The sequence below is a fragment of the Symphalangus syndactylus genome, chromosome 19 (genome assembly GCF_028878055.3).
Source record: "Symphalangus syndactylus isolate Jambi chromosome 19, NHGRI_mSymSyn1-v2.1_pri, whole genome shotgun sequence".
Classification (NCBI taxonomy): domain Eukaryota; kingdom Metazoa; phylum Chordata; class Mammalia; order Primates; family Hylobatidae; genus Symphalangus; species Symphalangus syndactylus.
This window is the reverse complement of record NC_072434.2, coordinates 12,888,363-12,904,429: the sequence shown is the minus strand read 5'-3', so window position 1 is coordinate 12,904,429 and position 16,067 is coordinate 12,888,363. Positions and strand designations below refer to the sequence as shown.

The following is a 16,067-nucleotide window of genomic DNA, read 5'->3' as shown; positions in this document are numbered from 1 at the left end:
AGGCTGCAGAGCGGACTGACTTATGCTTAATGAAGCGCATTCTCCATCTGTGGTCTGCCCCTCCTGGCAGGTCCAGCTGCCTGGGGCCTGGCTTTGGGGGAAGCAGTAAAGAAGTTCCCTCATCTCAGGCCGCCCCCCACTACAGACACACCAGGGGATCCACTCCCCCAGGCCAGCCCCACCCCACCCATGTTAGGCTAATGAGATCCAGACCCCACACCAGAGCTGTCCTGATTGGGTTGACCTATTTAATTAAAACAGCAGCTTCCAAAAACGGAGGTTCTGCTCCAAGGCTCTGCCCGTGGCCTCAAAGACAGACTCTGGCTGTCTCTGGCCAGCTTGGACTTTGGCACTTCTTCTCAGACCCTGACTTTCTTCTCTCCCTCCCTCCTTCCTTCTCCTCATTTTTCCAACATCTGTGTCCAGAAAGGAAGAAAAACCGTGTTTGGACTGGCCTCCTTCCATCCGTCATTTTTTTCCGCTTTCAAACGTCTTGTCTAAAGCGGAGTCAGTTACATAAACATTCCACCTCTTTCCATAAATTGGCCGCAGTTACCGAACAATAGCGTTACTGTGCAGGGGAAGAGGGAGCTCAAGGCCACACCCCACAAGTGCTGGTCCCCCAGCCAAATAGAACCAGAGACTCATTCTTTGAAAGAACCAAAGAGGAAATCCAGAATCTTCAGGCGAGACCTTTTCTGTTGTGCTTGGAGTGTTTCCTTTACCAAAGCCCCTCTCTGCTCTGCCCTCCCGGCAGCCATCTTCCATCTCTTAACTTCAAGCTGTTTGAACGGATGCCCAATTTCTGATTTTTCCTTAACTGCCTGAGAGTGTGTGTCACTGTGTGTCCCTGTCCTGAGGGCAGAGTATGCGGATGATGGAGTTGGTGGTGGTGCTGATGTGTGCCTGTGTATGTGTGCATGTGTGTGCATGTGTGTCTTTTGGCAAGATTTTTGGAGGCACGCCCTCAAGATTTTGTTGCCTTTTCTTAAATAGAAACAGTTAGACCTCACTAATTCAGACCAGTTGGAGAAAAGTCCACAGGGGAAAAAAAGTCTGACTTAACAGAACACAGTTCTTCTTAGGCCCTCTCCCTTCTCCCAAGTGCATCCAGTTACTGGAACTGGACTAACCACATTGGCAGATACAGTTTTGCCAGACTTGCTCCATGAATAGGTAAAGACCACTTTTTCCATTATCTTGAGCACCTAATTAAATGTGTGGGCCACTCAAGGTGTGAAAATGCGTTGTTGTTTTTTCTCTTAGTAGGTCAGATATCTTCAACATTTATATAGTACTTCTCATTGGCTTAGTGAACTGTCTTCTTAGCCAGACTGTATGCTCTTTAAGGACAAGTTCTATATCTGAATCCATTCACTATCCAGTGCCTATTGTAGCTCCAAGCACATAGTAAGTGTGCAAAATAAATGTTGAATAGCAGATGGATGGATGAATGGATGGATAAATGGATGGATAGATGAAATTAGTGAAGTGGGAATAGAGGGGTGGAGAAAGAGCCTTGGCAGGGGAAGTTTGAAGGAAGCTTCTATTGACCTCCTTCTGATGAGGAGCAGAAGTAGCAGAGAGCAATGTTAGAGCAAGAGCAAGTAACTGACAGCATTGCCATCAGCTCTCACAGCAAGTGGCAGGAGAAGGGGGAGGCAGAGATGGTTGGAGCTGGGGCTGTGAGAAGTGGGGCTGGGAAGTGAGTGGTAAAGCAGGAGTAGGAAGGCTGTGATTGAATGGGGTTGGTGGGAAGATGTAATTGTGTGAATGGGTCTGTGAGCAGCTCTGGCGCTGGAGGCAGATGTGGGTGTGGTAAAAAGAGATTCGTCTGCTATGGGTAAACTAAGTTGAAAAGGTACTGTATCAGTTAAGCTGCTTTTGGCTGCAAGTAATAGAAAATTTAGTTCAGTTGGCTTATACTAGTCATTCTCAACTGGGGGCAATTTTACTCCCCCAGGGACATTTCACAAGGTCTGAAGACATTTGTGGTTGTCACAACTGGGATGCAGGGGGTGGTCGTACTGCTATCTAGTGGGTAGTGGCCAGCGAAGCTTCTCAACCTACTGCAATGCACAGGACCACACGCAATGCACAGCTGCCCACAACAAAGTATTATGTGGCCCAAAGTGTCAGTGGTGATGTTGAGAAACCCCGGCTTAAACCAATAAGAAACAATTTATTGTTCCATACAACAAGCCGTTTCAAGGGTGGTCATTTTATGTGTTCATTGAGGAGGTGGGTTCTCCCCACCAGTAGCCTTTGCCTCTGCCATGTATTGGGACTTTGTTCCCTCAGGGCCACGAGAGGCTACAGTGGCTCCAAGTATCACATCCTCACCCAAGAGCATCTTCCTGTCCCTTTATAAAACTCAAATTCCCTTCATGTCTCACTAGCCTTGTGTTCCATACCTATTCCTCAATCAATCCTGGGCGAGGGGATTGCCATGATTAATTTAATTGACATCCCTCACCCGTTATCCCCACAGTGACACTGGGGTGTGGAATGTGAAACATGAAGAAAATTCATATTCTGTTAAAAAGAAAATGTATCTTCTGGAGAAAGAAGAGGGTGCTGTGTAGTTCACAACGGCTCTCCCCAGCGTATTGGGTTCATGAAACTGAGAAATGCGGTCCTGGGCCTCAAGGCTGGAACTTGCTGCTCTGTTACTCACTTTGGATTCACACCTTCGTTCATTCATTCCATAAGCAATAGATATTTATGGAATGCCTCTGCATGGTGCAAGGGACATAACAGACGTGTGGTTCCTGCCAACCTGGAGCTTTCAGTCTTGTAAGGGAGACACTAATCAAATAGTCTCATGGATGATGTGCAATTAAAGACAGAGATAGGCTGGGATTTAAAAGCACATGGAACAGTGACAGTATATTACAGAAGACTTTACAAAGAAGGTGAGGGAGAGTCAGGAAGGGTTTCCTTGGTTGAGCTAAGATCTGAAGAATGTATGAAAATTAGCTTGGTAAAAGACAGGGGGCAGAGGAGATTTCCCGAGGATAGTGACCATGTCTGCACATCCCTCTGTGGGGAGGAGCTCAATGCAATCCAGGAACTGTCACAGTGGAGTGCAGAGCAGAGGTCCAGGGGAGGACAGCAGGGATTTTGAGAGATTAGGCAAGGGCCGAATCTCACAGGGTTTGCTCATGTTAAGGATTTTTGTCTTGGTCTTACGAGCAAGGAAAATTCATTCAGGTGTCCCAAACAAGGATCTTTTTTTTTTTTTTTAAGTGTTTAAAGTTTGTAATTCCTAGTAGAAAAACATTATCTGAACGAATACCCTAATGGCAAACCACTGTTACATGCTTCAGCTGTATTGGGGGAGAGGGGTAGGGATTATCTTCAAAGCACCCCAGCTCTCTTGATGAGAAGGTCAGCAGTACACTGGTTTGTATCATCGCGACATCCATAAGGTGATGTAGGTTGCTTTCCCTTCAGCAAGGGCTTTATTTATCAGAAGGGCATTAAGCTTGACCTCCAAATTTGGCTGACAATTTACTGATGAGATTCATAAACTTTGGGTTGTTCTGGTATTGTGACATATTTGCTGGGTGCCAAGCCACATCCTGGAAGGCTGCCACAACTTCTGGATCCTGCATGGCTGCAAGAACCTCTGGATCACCAAGAATTTCATTAATTCCAGGCATTCTGGCCATTCATTCCAGGCGTGCCCCCTCCCATTCCAGGCATTCCTCTGGGAAAATTACCAGGCATTCCCCCAGGAAAGCCACCTGGAAAAGAGACATACTGAGCTCCTGACTGTCGTCTGGCTTCTTCCTCCCTCTGGGCGCTCTCTTGCTCTTCTGGAGCCTTCTTAACTCTGTATTCTTTCTTTGCTCTCTCGCTCTTCACGTTTTCGCTCATACTTTCTCCAATGTTCTGCAATTGTCGGTGCCCTAGGTTGAACTTTTAGCATTGCACTAACATCTTCATCATAATCCAAATTACAGGCAAGAGCAAGATCATGGGCTGCTTCTTCCCAGTGGCCTAGAAGTCTGTGTGCTTTCCGGCCGGGCGCGGTGGCTCACGCCTGTAATCCCAGCACTTAGGGAGGCCGAGTAGGGCGGATCACGAGGTGAGGAGATCGAGACCATCCTGGCTAACACGGTGAAACCCCGTCTCTACTTAAAATACAAAAAATTAGCCGGGCATGGTGGCGGGTGCCTGTAGTCCCAGCTACTTGGGAGGCTGAGGCAGGAGAATGGCATGAACCCGAGAGGCGGAGCTTGCAACGAACAGAGATTGCGCCACTGCACTCCAGCCTGGGTGACAGAGCGAGACTCCGTCTCAAAAAAAAAAAAAAAAAAAAAAAATTAGCCCGGCCTGGTGGCAGGCGCCTGTAGTCTCAGCTATTCCGGAGGCTCAGGCAGGAGAATGGCGTGAACCCGGGAGGCGGAGCTTGCAGTGAGCCGAGATTGCGCCACTGCACTCCAGCCTGGGCTACAAAGCAAGACTCCGTCTCAAAAAAAAAAAAAAAAAGAAGTTTGTGTGCTTTCCCTCGCCAGTTGTAAGGCTGAGCTGAATCAGGATTTATTTCAATGGCTGTGTCACAGTCTCAGATGGCAGCATTTGGCTTCTGTAATTTGACGAAGACACTGGCCCTCTTGGCATACAAAATGGCCAAGCAAGGATTCAGCTTGATGGCATCTGTGAATAAGTGAATGGCTTTCTGCAGTTTACCATCATTTAGGGCTCAATAGCAGCCGCTTTCTTATCATTTGCCTGATCCATCATCTCCTCTGTTATCTCTGCATTTTCATCTCCCATTTCTTGAGGGGCATCAGTGTCTGGTTCAATCACACCTTCATTATCAATTTCTAGATCACTTTCCTCACTTGATGGTTCATCTGCCTTTAAGTCTTTCTCCGCCTTCTTACTATCAGGTTTTTCTTCCTTGGTATTTTCTTCTGATTTAGCTTTCTGAGTAGCAGGTGGTACTTTACCCCCCATGCTCTCCACCCACTCCCTCAGGAAGCGCATTTCCTTGGTGTATGGAACATTCGAATCCTGCTTACACATTTTCACAAAGGCTCAAAGTTCATTCACTTTGTGGGGGTCCATGGTCAGGAGGTGGTGGGTGAAGCTGAGGGGCTGCAGCCTGGTTCCAGGCTCTGGCTCCGCGTGACCGCGCAGAAAGGGCTTTTTTTTTTTTTTTTTGAGACAGAGTCTCGCTCTATCACTCAGGCTGGAGTACAATGGCGTGATCTCGGCTCACTGCAGCCTCCACCTCTCAGGTTCAAGCAATTCTCCTGCCTTAGCCTCTCGAGTAGCTGGGATTACACGCACATGCCACCACTTCCAACTAATTTCCAAATAAGGATCATTTTGATTGCAGTGTGAAGAACAAAGTGGAGAGAAGCAGACTAGATTTGGGAAGACAAGAAACTACTACAGCGGTGCAGGCAGGTGAGGTGTGATGGTGGGTTGGATCAGGGCGATGGTGGGGATGTAGAAAGGTTGTGAGATTTAAGATACATTTCGCCAGACACGGTGGCTCAGGCCTGTAGTCCCAGCACTTTAGGAGGCCATGGTAGGTAGACTGCTTGAGGCCAGGAGTTTGAGACCAGCCTGGCCAACATGGCAAAACCCTGTCTCTACTAAAAATACAAAAATTAGCCAGGTGTGGTGGCACGTACCTGTAATCCCAGCTACTGGGGAGGCTGAGGCAGGAGAATTGCTTGAACCTGGGAGGTGAAGGTTGCAGTGAGCTGAGATCATGCCACTGCACTCCAGCCTGGGTGACATAGCGAGATCCTGTCTCAATTAAAAAAAAAAAAAAAAAAAAAAGAGGCCAGGTGCGGTGGCTCACGCCTGTAATCCCAGCACTTTAGGAGGCCGAGGTGGGTGGATCACGAGGTCAGGAGACAGAGACTATACTGGCTAACACCGTGAAACCCCGCCTCTACTAAAAATACAAAAAAATTAGCTGGGCTTGGTGGCGGGCGCCTGTAATCCCAGCTACTTGGGAGGCTAAGGCAGGAGAATGGCAAACCCGGGAGGCGGAGCTTGCAGTGAGCTGAGATCATGCCGCTCCAGCCTGGGCAACAGAGCGAGACTCTGTCTCAAATAAAAAAAAAGAGAGAGACATTTAAAAGGTAAAATTGACCAAATTTATTGATGGATTTCTTGTGGACCAGTGGGGAAAAGAAAGGATTAAGGACAGATTCCTAAATTTCTGGATTCAGAAAATGGTTGGAAGGTAGAGCCATTTATTAAGAAAGAAAACAGTGGAAAAGGATCACACCTCTGGGAAAATTAGGGTTTCGCGATGGTGAGATCACAGCTCCTTTGAGGCATCCAAGTGGAGATGCTGAGCAGGCAATTGGATATATGGATCCAGAGATCAAAGGAGAAGAGTGTGTTGGAAATATACATTTAGAGAATATCGGCATACAGATGGTATAGTGGGTGTCCATCACCAAGTAACAAATTACCTCAACACTTGGTGACTTCAAACAACAGCCATTTATTATCTCTTATGGTTTTGTTATATTGAGACTTGGGACAGTGCATGGAGGGGATGACTTTGTTCTACAGTGTCTGAGGTCTTAGCTGGGAGACTCAATGGCTGGGATCTGAAACTATATATTTTTTTCTTTCTTTTATTTTATTTATTTTTTTATTTTTTTGAGACAGAGTCTCGCTCTGTCGCCCAGGCTGGAGTGCAGTGGTGCAATCTCGGCTCACTGCAAGCTCTGTCTCCTGGGTTCAAGTGATTGGTTCTTCAGCCTCAGCCTCCCAAGTAGCTGGGACTACAGGTGCCTGCCAGCATGCCCAGCTAATTTTCTGTGTTTTTAGTAGAGATGGGGTTTCACCATATTGGCCAGGCTGGTCTTGAACTCCTGACCTCGTGATCTGCCCGCCTTGGCCTCCCAAACTGCTGGGATTACAGGCACGAGCCACTGCACCTGGCCTATATGATATTAATGTTGGCTGCTGGCTGAGAGCTTAGCTGGAGTCGTTGGCTGCCAACACCCACATGTGGCCTCTCTACATGGCCTGGGCTTCCTTACCACAGGATGGATTGCTTCTAAAATCAAGAAACCCAAGAGAGAGATCCAGGTGGGAGCTGAATTCTTCATATGACCTAACCTCCAAAGTCATACAGCGTTACTTCCATTTGACCAAAGAAGTCATAAGCTGCCAGGAAGATTCAAGGAGAGGAAACTTAGACCCTACTTCTTGGTGGAAGAGTGTCAGTTATGTTTTAAGAAGAGTATGTGGGATGGGATAAATATATAGGTGTGGCCACTCTTGGACAATACTATGAGCCACAGATGCTACTTAAAGGTAATGAATAAGGTGTCCCAAAGAAAAACAATATGGATGAGAAGAGGAGAGTGCCTAGGATGGAGGTTTGGAGTCATCTTACATGTCAGGATAAAGAAGAAGAGTCTAAAAAAAAAAAGGCAGAGAAGAAGCAGACAGGGAGTAGAAGGGAAACCAGAGTGCATGGCGTCACAGAAGCCGTGGAAAGAAAGTTCACTCATTTATCCACTGAGTATTTATCAGGCACTTATACCAGACTGTTCTAGGTTCTAGGACTGTAGTAATGAATGCAAAGTTCCTTGACTTCATGATTTTCACAGTCTAGAAGGGAACTAGCCAATTAGTTGAAGACTGAAACAAAATGTGCCTTGGACATAGTCATGTGAAGGTCAATGGTGATCTTCATGAAAATGGCTTTTATAAGAAATGGGGACTAAGCATGATGGCTCATGCCTATAATCCCAGCACTTTGGGAGGCTGAGGCAGGAGGATTGCTTGAGCCCAGGAGTTTGAGATCAGCCTGGGCAACATAGCAAGACCACATCTCTACAAAAAGTAACAAAAAATTAGCCAGGCATGGTGATGTGTGCCTGTGGTCCCAGCTAGTTGGGAGTCTGAAGCAGGAGGACAGCTTGAGCCTTGGAGGTTGAGGCCATAGTGAGCAGAGATCACGCCACTGCACTCCAGCCTGGATGACAAAGTGAGACCCTGTCTCAAAAAAAGAAAAGAAAAGAAATGGAACAGAAGCCAGATTGGGTGAGTTGAGGAATCAGTTGGAGCTGGGGAGTATAAAAAATGGATTGGGGAAGTAAAGGCAGCTGTGGGGCTCTGAGGATAAAGATAAAACCCCTGACAGGGCATTTCCTCTTCTCTGTAGCATGTCCTATTATCAGGCTGCATTGGAAGGGGCTAAAGCCCCACTGTGACTGGCAAGGGACCCGCATCATTTTTTTCTGCTGCTCCACTCAGCATTGTTCAGGAGTAACCAAGAATGTGCTGCCTTGTGCAGTTCCAGCCTCCAACCCTTAGTCACAGCTCTGTCATCTCCCGTATCTTCATGGATTCTTTCCTGGATTGTTTCTTCATTGCTGCTAAACTCCATCCTGAGCTTGCAGCCCAGATTCTAGCCACATTGATCTCCTCCCAAGCTATGCCTGAAGTCCCCTCCTTCCTTCCATCTATCTCTTTCACTATTTGAGTTCCACTTCAAAACTCCTTCTCCATGAAGAAGGACCCACGCCAGCCCTCATGGATGCTCTTACCCACTGAAGGCTGTGCTGAGCTCAGCTGTGCACCATGCACGGTTCTGGCTGGCCTGTGACGTTTGTGTCTTAATCTCCCACACCACAGGTAACTTATTTGAAAGCAGACCAGGGTGGAGATGTTTCCTATGTCTTCACAGTGTCCCCGAGGCAAGCTCGATATTGGACTAAGTAAATAGCAGGGGCCCAATATCTGTTGCATCTGTTGAATGACTTGATGCAGAGCCTACCTGAGCCCTCCCGCACTTGCCCCAGACGACCTGCCCTGTGAGCCTGTAGCAGTAGCTGAATCCAGGATAGGAATGGGGGCTGCTTTTCTCAAGACTCTGCTTGCAGAGCTCCTGGGGAATAAACAGCAGGAGAGGCCCTCTCTCTACTCAAGAATCTGAGTTCAATCTGGAGATAGAGGAAGAGGGTTATAGTTCCCCGTCCCCATAAGCACCCCCAGATAAATCAAAGAGAACACACCAGCCCATAGGAGTAGCTGAACAAGCCCATGTAGGTATGGCAAATAGATACAGAATAAAAGACTGACTGAGGCAGGATGATCTTCTCTGGTAGAGTTTTCTCCAAGTGAAAGGTCTTAAGCTTGATGTGGGAGACATACAAATGCCACCTGTTAGCCATACCACCTTGTACAAATCACATAAACCCCTCTGAGCCTCCGTTTTCCAACTTTTTTTTTTTTAGAAACTGAGTCTCGCTGTGTTACCTTGGCTGGACTACAGTGGTGGACTCACTGCAGCCTCAAAATCCTAGGCTAAAGGGATCCTCCTGCTCAGCCTCCTGAGTTGCTGGATTACAGATGAGCCACCGTGTCCAGCTCCCAAGTTTTCTTTAAAATTGGAATAATAATACCCACCACAGGCTGGACATGGCAGCTCACACCTGTAATCCCAGCACATTGGGAGGCTGAGGAGAGAGGATTGCTTGAACCCAAGAGTTTGAGATCAGCCCAGGGAACAAAGTGAGACTCTGTCTTTACAAATAATAATAACAATCATCATAATGATAATAATAATACCTACCACATAGAATTGCTAGGAGAAGTAAATGGGATAATGTACAGTTGGTCCTGTTAGTTGTGACCTCTGTATTTGCAAATTTGCCTACTCACTAAAATGTATTTGTAACCCTCAAATCAATATTTACAGCGTTTTGGGGGTCATTTGCAGACATGCACAGAGCAGCGGAAATTCTAATCACGTTCCCATCTGAGGCTGGACAAGGCATGCTCTTCCTTCTTCTTTCAGCCCTCATGCTGTAAACAAATGCCCTTTTTGCAGTCTATTTAGTGCCATGGTTTTGGCATTTTTTTGTGCTTTTTCTTGGTGATTTCACTGTTTAAAATGGTCCCCAGGCATAGTGCTGAAGTGGTGTCTCCCGCTGCTAAGCACAAGAAGACTATGATGAGATTTACTGAGGAAAGAAGTGTGTTAGATAAGCTTTGTTCAGGCTGAAATGATAGTGTTGTGGGCTGTGAGTTCAATGTTAATGAATCAATGGTACATACTTCATGGAAACTCATTAAACCAGGCTAGGTATTGATTGGTTAATGAAAATGTTCTGAGCAGAGGTTCGAGGTCTGCAGTGATTTTGTAGGGCATAAGTACCCTAAGTAATGAGAATGGACGGTATGTAGAGGTGCCTATGCAGTGCACGGTGTAGATGAGGCGCATTCAGAAGTGCTGACTCCTGATCTCGCTGAGAAGGTGGCAGAAAGCACTCCAGGCAGTTTCTTGCCATGGTTGTTCGTGCTTTGCCGGGAATTTGGATCCTGTAAGAGTCAAACAATTTTTGCTCATAAGTTTCTGTCCCTTTGCATCCATTGAGGTACAGAGGTAAAAAAAAAAAAAAGTTTCTGTCTTATTTTTCTTGTGTCCTGTGGGCACCTCATGTTTCTGCCCCAGACAGGGAGCTTAGGCAGGGGCTGAGGCTCCAAAAGGACTATGTCTCTTGCCTTCTGTGTGTTTTCTACCCTCCTTCTTGTTTGACACCCAGAGGTCCCAACTATCTTGTGTTTCAGTGGTTACTTTCACTGTGGTTGGTCCTGGGGTGGGTGGAGGAGCAAAAGCCCTGTCTGGATCCATGTTCCCCTGCAGGGTGACAGAGAGGTCTCTAAGCCCCAGCCATGGGGGAAAATGTGGGGGCGGGGGAAGGGGGACCCTGACCACCAGCTTTCCCCCCATAGGAAAGGCCCTCCCTATTGGGCTACTGTCTTTTCCCAGGTGGGGACGAAAGCAGCAAGAACTAAGAAAAAGGACGAGAGGTTTTCTCCACACGTGGGTCTGATTAGATTCTCATTCCTGAGGCTCTCTGGGCTTGAACACTTTCTCTCCAGGAAGCCACACAGCCAGTTAGAGAAAATCTGCAAAACTTCACTGAGGCCAGGCTTCAGGAGGCAGCCCCGGGTGGGATGGAAGAGACGGGAGGGCTGTGGGCACTTGATCTTTATCACAGCCCTCAGCCTCCCGGCCTCCTGCCAGCTCCCATAGCCCCTGGCCAGGATCCTCCAAGAATTCAGAGGCTGAGGATTGTGTTACCTTCTGAATTCTATTAGCATAGGCCAGCTGGGGGTGGGGACGGGGGGGGGGGGCTGGCTAGGGCTTACCTGGGGAGTCGTTTGGTGCCAAGCAGGCGCCTTGGGTCGCTTGTTTCTGCCTTTCCAGCTTTGATTCCCCCTTTGCCCTCATTCTCTCACGTTCTCTGCAGGGAAGGACATGAATTGTGTATATGTTAATATAAACAAAAAAAGATAGGGGTTTTTCAGATGTTCATAGGGAAGAGAAGTTAACGATGATACTAATAACAGCAAAACTATGTGCCAGACACTGTTCTAATTGCTTATATGTATACAGTCCTGCATTGTTTAACAAAGGGGGTATGTTCTGAGAAATGTGTCATTAGGCGATTTCATTGTTAAGCGATTTCACCATTGTGTAAACATCACAGAGTGTACTTGCACAAACCTAGACGGTAGAGCCTACTACACACCTAGGCTGCATGGTATAGCCTATCTCTCTTAGGCTACAAACCTGTACAGAATGTTACTGTACTGAATACCATAGGCAATTGTAACACAGGTAATGGTAAGTTCTAGAATGCCACAGGCAATGGTAAGTGTTTTTTGTATGTAAACTTATCTAAACATAGAAAAGGTATAGTAAAAATACGGTATAAAAGATGAAAGATGGTAGACCTGTATAGGGCACTCACTGTGAAAGGAGCTTGCAGGCCTGGAAGTTGCTCTGGGTGGGTCAGTGAGTGAGTGGTGAGTGAATGTGAGGGCCTAAGACTGTGCACTACTGTTGACTTTATAACACTGTACACCTAGGTTGCAATAAATTTATAAACAATATTTTTCTTTCATCAATAACAAATTAACCTTAGCTTACTGTACTTTTTTACCTAATAAACTTTGAAAAATTTTAAAACATTTTTGACTCCTTTGTATTAACAAAGGACACAGCAAGAAGGTGTCATCTATGGTGAAAGGGACCTCACTGGACACTGAATTTTCTGGAGACTTGATCATGGACTTCCTACCCTCCAGAACTGTGAGAAATAAATATTTGGTCTCGATAAGCCACCCAGCTTGTGGTGTTTTGTTATAGCAGCCCAAACAGACTGAGACAGTGTCTGTGTCCTAATCTCCTTTTATTATAAGGACACCTGTCATGTTGCATTAGGGCCTACCCATATGATCTCATTTTAAATGACCCTTTTAAAGACCCTGTCTCCAAATGGTGCCATTCTAAGGTACTAGGGGACAGGGCCATAACACATAAATTTCTGGGGAATACGAGTCAACCCACAACAATCCCATTTACAGAAAAGATAACAGAGACACTGAGAGGCCAAGTAATTGGCCCATGGTCACACAGCAATTTGATTGCCTGACTTCAAAGCCCATGTTGCTGCATGTATTAGTAGTTCATTCCTGTTTATTGTTGAATAGTATTCTATTGGATGCATACAGTGTTTTCTTCTTATGCGTTAATTTTTAAATTTTTTTTATTTTTTGGAAATGGAGTTTCACTCTTATCATCCAGGCTGGAGTGCAATGGTGTGATCTCAGCTCACTGCAACCTCTACCTCCCAGGTTCAAGCAATTCTTCTGCCTCAGCCTCCCAAATACCTGGGATTATAGGTATGTACCACCACATCCGGATAATTTTTGTATCATTAGTAGAGATGGGGTTTCACCATGTTGGCCAGGCTGGTCTTGCACTCCTAACCTCAGGTGATCTACCCACCTCAGCCTCCCAAAGTTCTGGGATTACTGGTGTGCACCACCTCACGCCCAGCCATGCATTTTTAAATTGATGAACATTTGTGTTATTTCCAGGCTATTAGGAATAAAGTCACTGTGAGCATTATTATACCAGTCTTTTTGTGGCTGTAACTCTAATTTCTCTTGCCTAAATACCTAGGAGTCTAATTGCTGAGTGATAGAATAGGTGAAACATTTAACTTTGTAAGAAACCGCCAAACAGTTTTCCAAAGTGCTTATTCTATTTTCACTTGTATCAGCAATGTATGAGATATCTGGTTGTTCCTTGTCATCATCAACATGGAGTTGTTTTTCCCTTTGCTATTGAGTTGTATGAGTTCGTGTGTGTGTGTGTGTGTGTGTGTGTGTGTGATCCTTTGTTGAAGAGATTGATTTCCGGTATGATGATTTGGGAAGCTCCAGTGAAAATGATGAAAATCATTTTTTTAAAACCCCAAACAGTTAAAGGCTCTGGAAACATGCCTAAGGGCATACAGCAAAAGAAAAAATATCTATTAAAGAAAATCTACTAAATCTGGTAAGAAAAATGATAATCTATTGTATATGAACAACTGTTTCTTTGCAGAAATTGACAAGTGAATTCTCAAATTCATAAGGATTTGCAGAGGACCCAGAATAGCTATAACAATCTTGAGAAAGAATCTTGGCTGGGTGTGGTGGCTCACACCTGTAATCCCAGCACTTTGAGAGACTGAGGTGGCAGGTCAAAAAAAAAATACAGGTCACAAAGACTTTGCTGCTAAAACAGGCTGTGGTAAAGAAGCCAGGCAAAACCCACCAAAACCAAGATGGCAATAAAAGTGACCTCTGGTCATCCTCATTGCTCATTATACGCTAATTATAATGCATTTTAATGCTAAAAGACACTCCTCCCAGCACCATAACAGTTTACAAATGCCATGGCAACATCAGGAAGTTACCCTATATGGTCTAAAAAGGGTAGAAACCTTCAGTTTTGGGACTTGCCTACCCCTTTCCCTGAAAACTCATGAATAATCCACCCCTTGTTTAGCATATAATCAAGAAATAACCATAAAAATAGCCAACCAGCAGCTCTCAGGGCTTCTCTGCCTATGGAGTAGCCATTCTTTATTCCTTTAATTTCCTAATCAACTTGCTTTCATTTTACTCTATGGATTTGCCTCAAATTGTTTCTTGCACAAGATCCAAGAATGCTCTCTTGGGGTCTAGATCAGGACCCCTTTCCTGTAACACAGGATGAGTGTTCTCCCCTCTCTCTGTGGGACGAGGGCCCAGCTGAGTACTGTTCCTAGAGGGAAGTAAGGAAACCAAGGATTTTCCTTAGGGAAATGGCCCAAACACCTTGTGGACCATAACCAAATGTTGCTAAGTACAGTCTGATGGTACTTACAGAACCTGATAAAGGGTTTCACTAGCTAAGGAATTATTTTGGTTCCACCCATGGTGGATACAATAGAAGTAACCCTGTTGTGATTGGCAGTCCCAAGGGGGCCTTGTGTCTTTGGATGGAATTTATAGATGGCTCTTTGCTGACCAGAGTTCATCATAATGGGTAGGGGAGGGGCTTAGTGCATAAGACTGGCGTTGGTTGAGTCTTTGAACCAGTGAAATTGCTTCCTTTAGATGTGGGAGCCTGACAACGAAAATTAGTGACTGAAGCATAAGTTTCAAATCATCAAGGCTTATTAAGCCAGCTTGAGGGTGCGCCCAGGAAAAATGAGAGTCACAGACACATCTGCAGCTCTTTTTTTCCAAAGAGGTTCTCAGGAGGTTTGATATTTATACATTTTCCTTAAAAAAGGAATGGGAGCAGTGAGAGGAATGACTACATATTTGTCAGACTTTAGTTAGTGCCCAGGAAATCTACATTTTACATAATTAAATGTGAACATTTGAAGAGAAGAGGAATAGAGGAAGCAGATGTCTCAGAGAAGGGTGAAGAAGTGACTAATCTCATCTTGTCTTTGTTCTATACCTGGGAAGATAAGTTAGTCATTGACATTATCAGCGTGGAGTCTTTTGAAAGGGCTGGTTTCTGTGTAGCCCTTAGGGAAGAAAGCCTAATGGCAGTTATCAAGGGAGCAGATGTAATGAGATATGTCCAACCTTCTATAGCATCATGGCCAGGACTCAGCTTCCAAGGTTTCTCTGGGGTCCCCTTGGCCAAGAGGGGATCACTTCAGTCAGTTAGGGCCTTGGAATTTTATTTTTTATTTTTCAGGTCTCAGTAAGGCAACCTGGGGAAGAGTCATTCCCCACCTGGAGATTCCCGAAGACACATGTTAGATATAAGTGAGGCTTGGTGAGAAGGGAGGATGACAGGAGTCTTGGGGACATGCCTGACATCATTTTTCCTACTCTGAACTTGTCCATGTGAGGAAGCACCCAAGGACCAACACTGAGATGATATCTGCCTTTAGGTCCCTCAGCTCAGATCCACGGCGGAGGCAGAATTAATTAAGGTGTGAGTTGGTGACTCCCTCCCCACATTTCCCCATCATCCTGTCTCTCCTTTGCCCAAAACAAAGCCCTCTTTTAAAGGCTAGGAGCTTCTGCTACTATGAGAATGCAAGAGAAGAAAGGAAGAAACCAGTCAGGCAGGCAGTTAGGGTGGGTCCTCAGTTAAATTCTTTCAAACAAAAGAACAGCCTGAAAAATCAAGCTGCAGGCACAGATAAGGAAATTTGCACAGGAGGTCTTGCCTAAGACATTCCCACAGCTGCACAGATAAGAACAACAGCACAGGTGACTTGCCCAGATGTGCTTGCAGTGGAAAATTCCGTCCTTTAACACATGCATGTAAGGGGAACAAAACAATATGGAGTAACTCAAGCTAAGGGCCCCCATGCGCATTAGGAGAATGAGGTGGAGCTACCAGAAATTTGCATCTTATGTAAATGAGATGCCTAGCCCTTATCGGTTTCTTATAAAAGGCTTTGTATTCAACTATAAAAATGGCAACCCATTCGGGACCCCTCTCTGCTGTGGAGAGCTTTCTTCTTTCTCTTATTAAACTTTCACTCCAACCTCATCCTTTGTGTTCATGCTCCTTAATTCTCTTGGTTGTGAGACAAAGAACTTGGGGTGATACCTCACAATGAGAGACTGCTACATTGTGGTATATTGCTGAGACTGTAACAAAAGCAGCCTTTGCTTACTACATATTTCATCAAGAGGAACGTACATATTTATTATAAGGTTTTTACTTTTAAGGACTGAATCCCAGTATCATGTCTCTGCTC

General features: G+C 45.5%; 1 pseudogene; it reads right to left on the bottom strand.

Moving 5' to 3' along the window:
* Positions 1-3,423: 3,423 nt before the first annotated feature.
* On the bottom strand, positions 3,424-5,079 carry LOC129458544 (hsc70-interacting protein-like; annotated as a pseudogene).
* Positions 5,080-16,067: the final 10,988 nt, after the last annotated feature.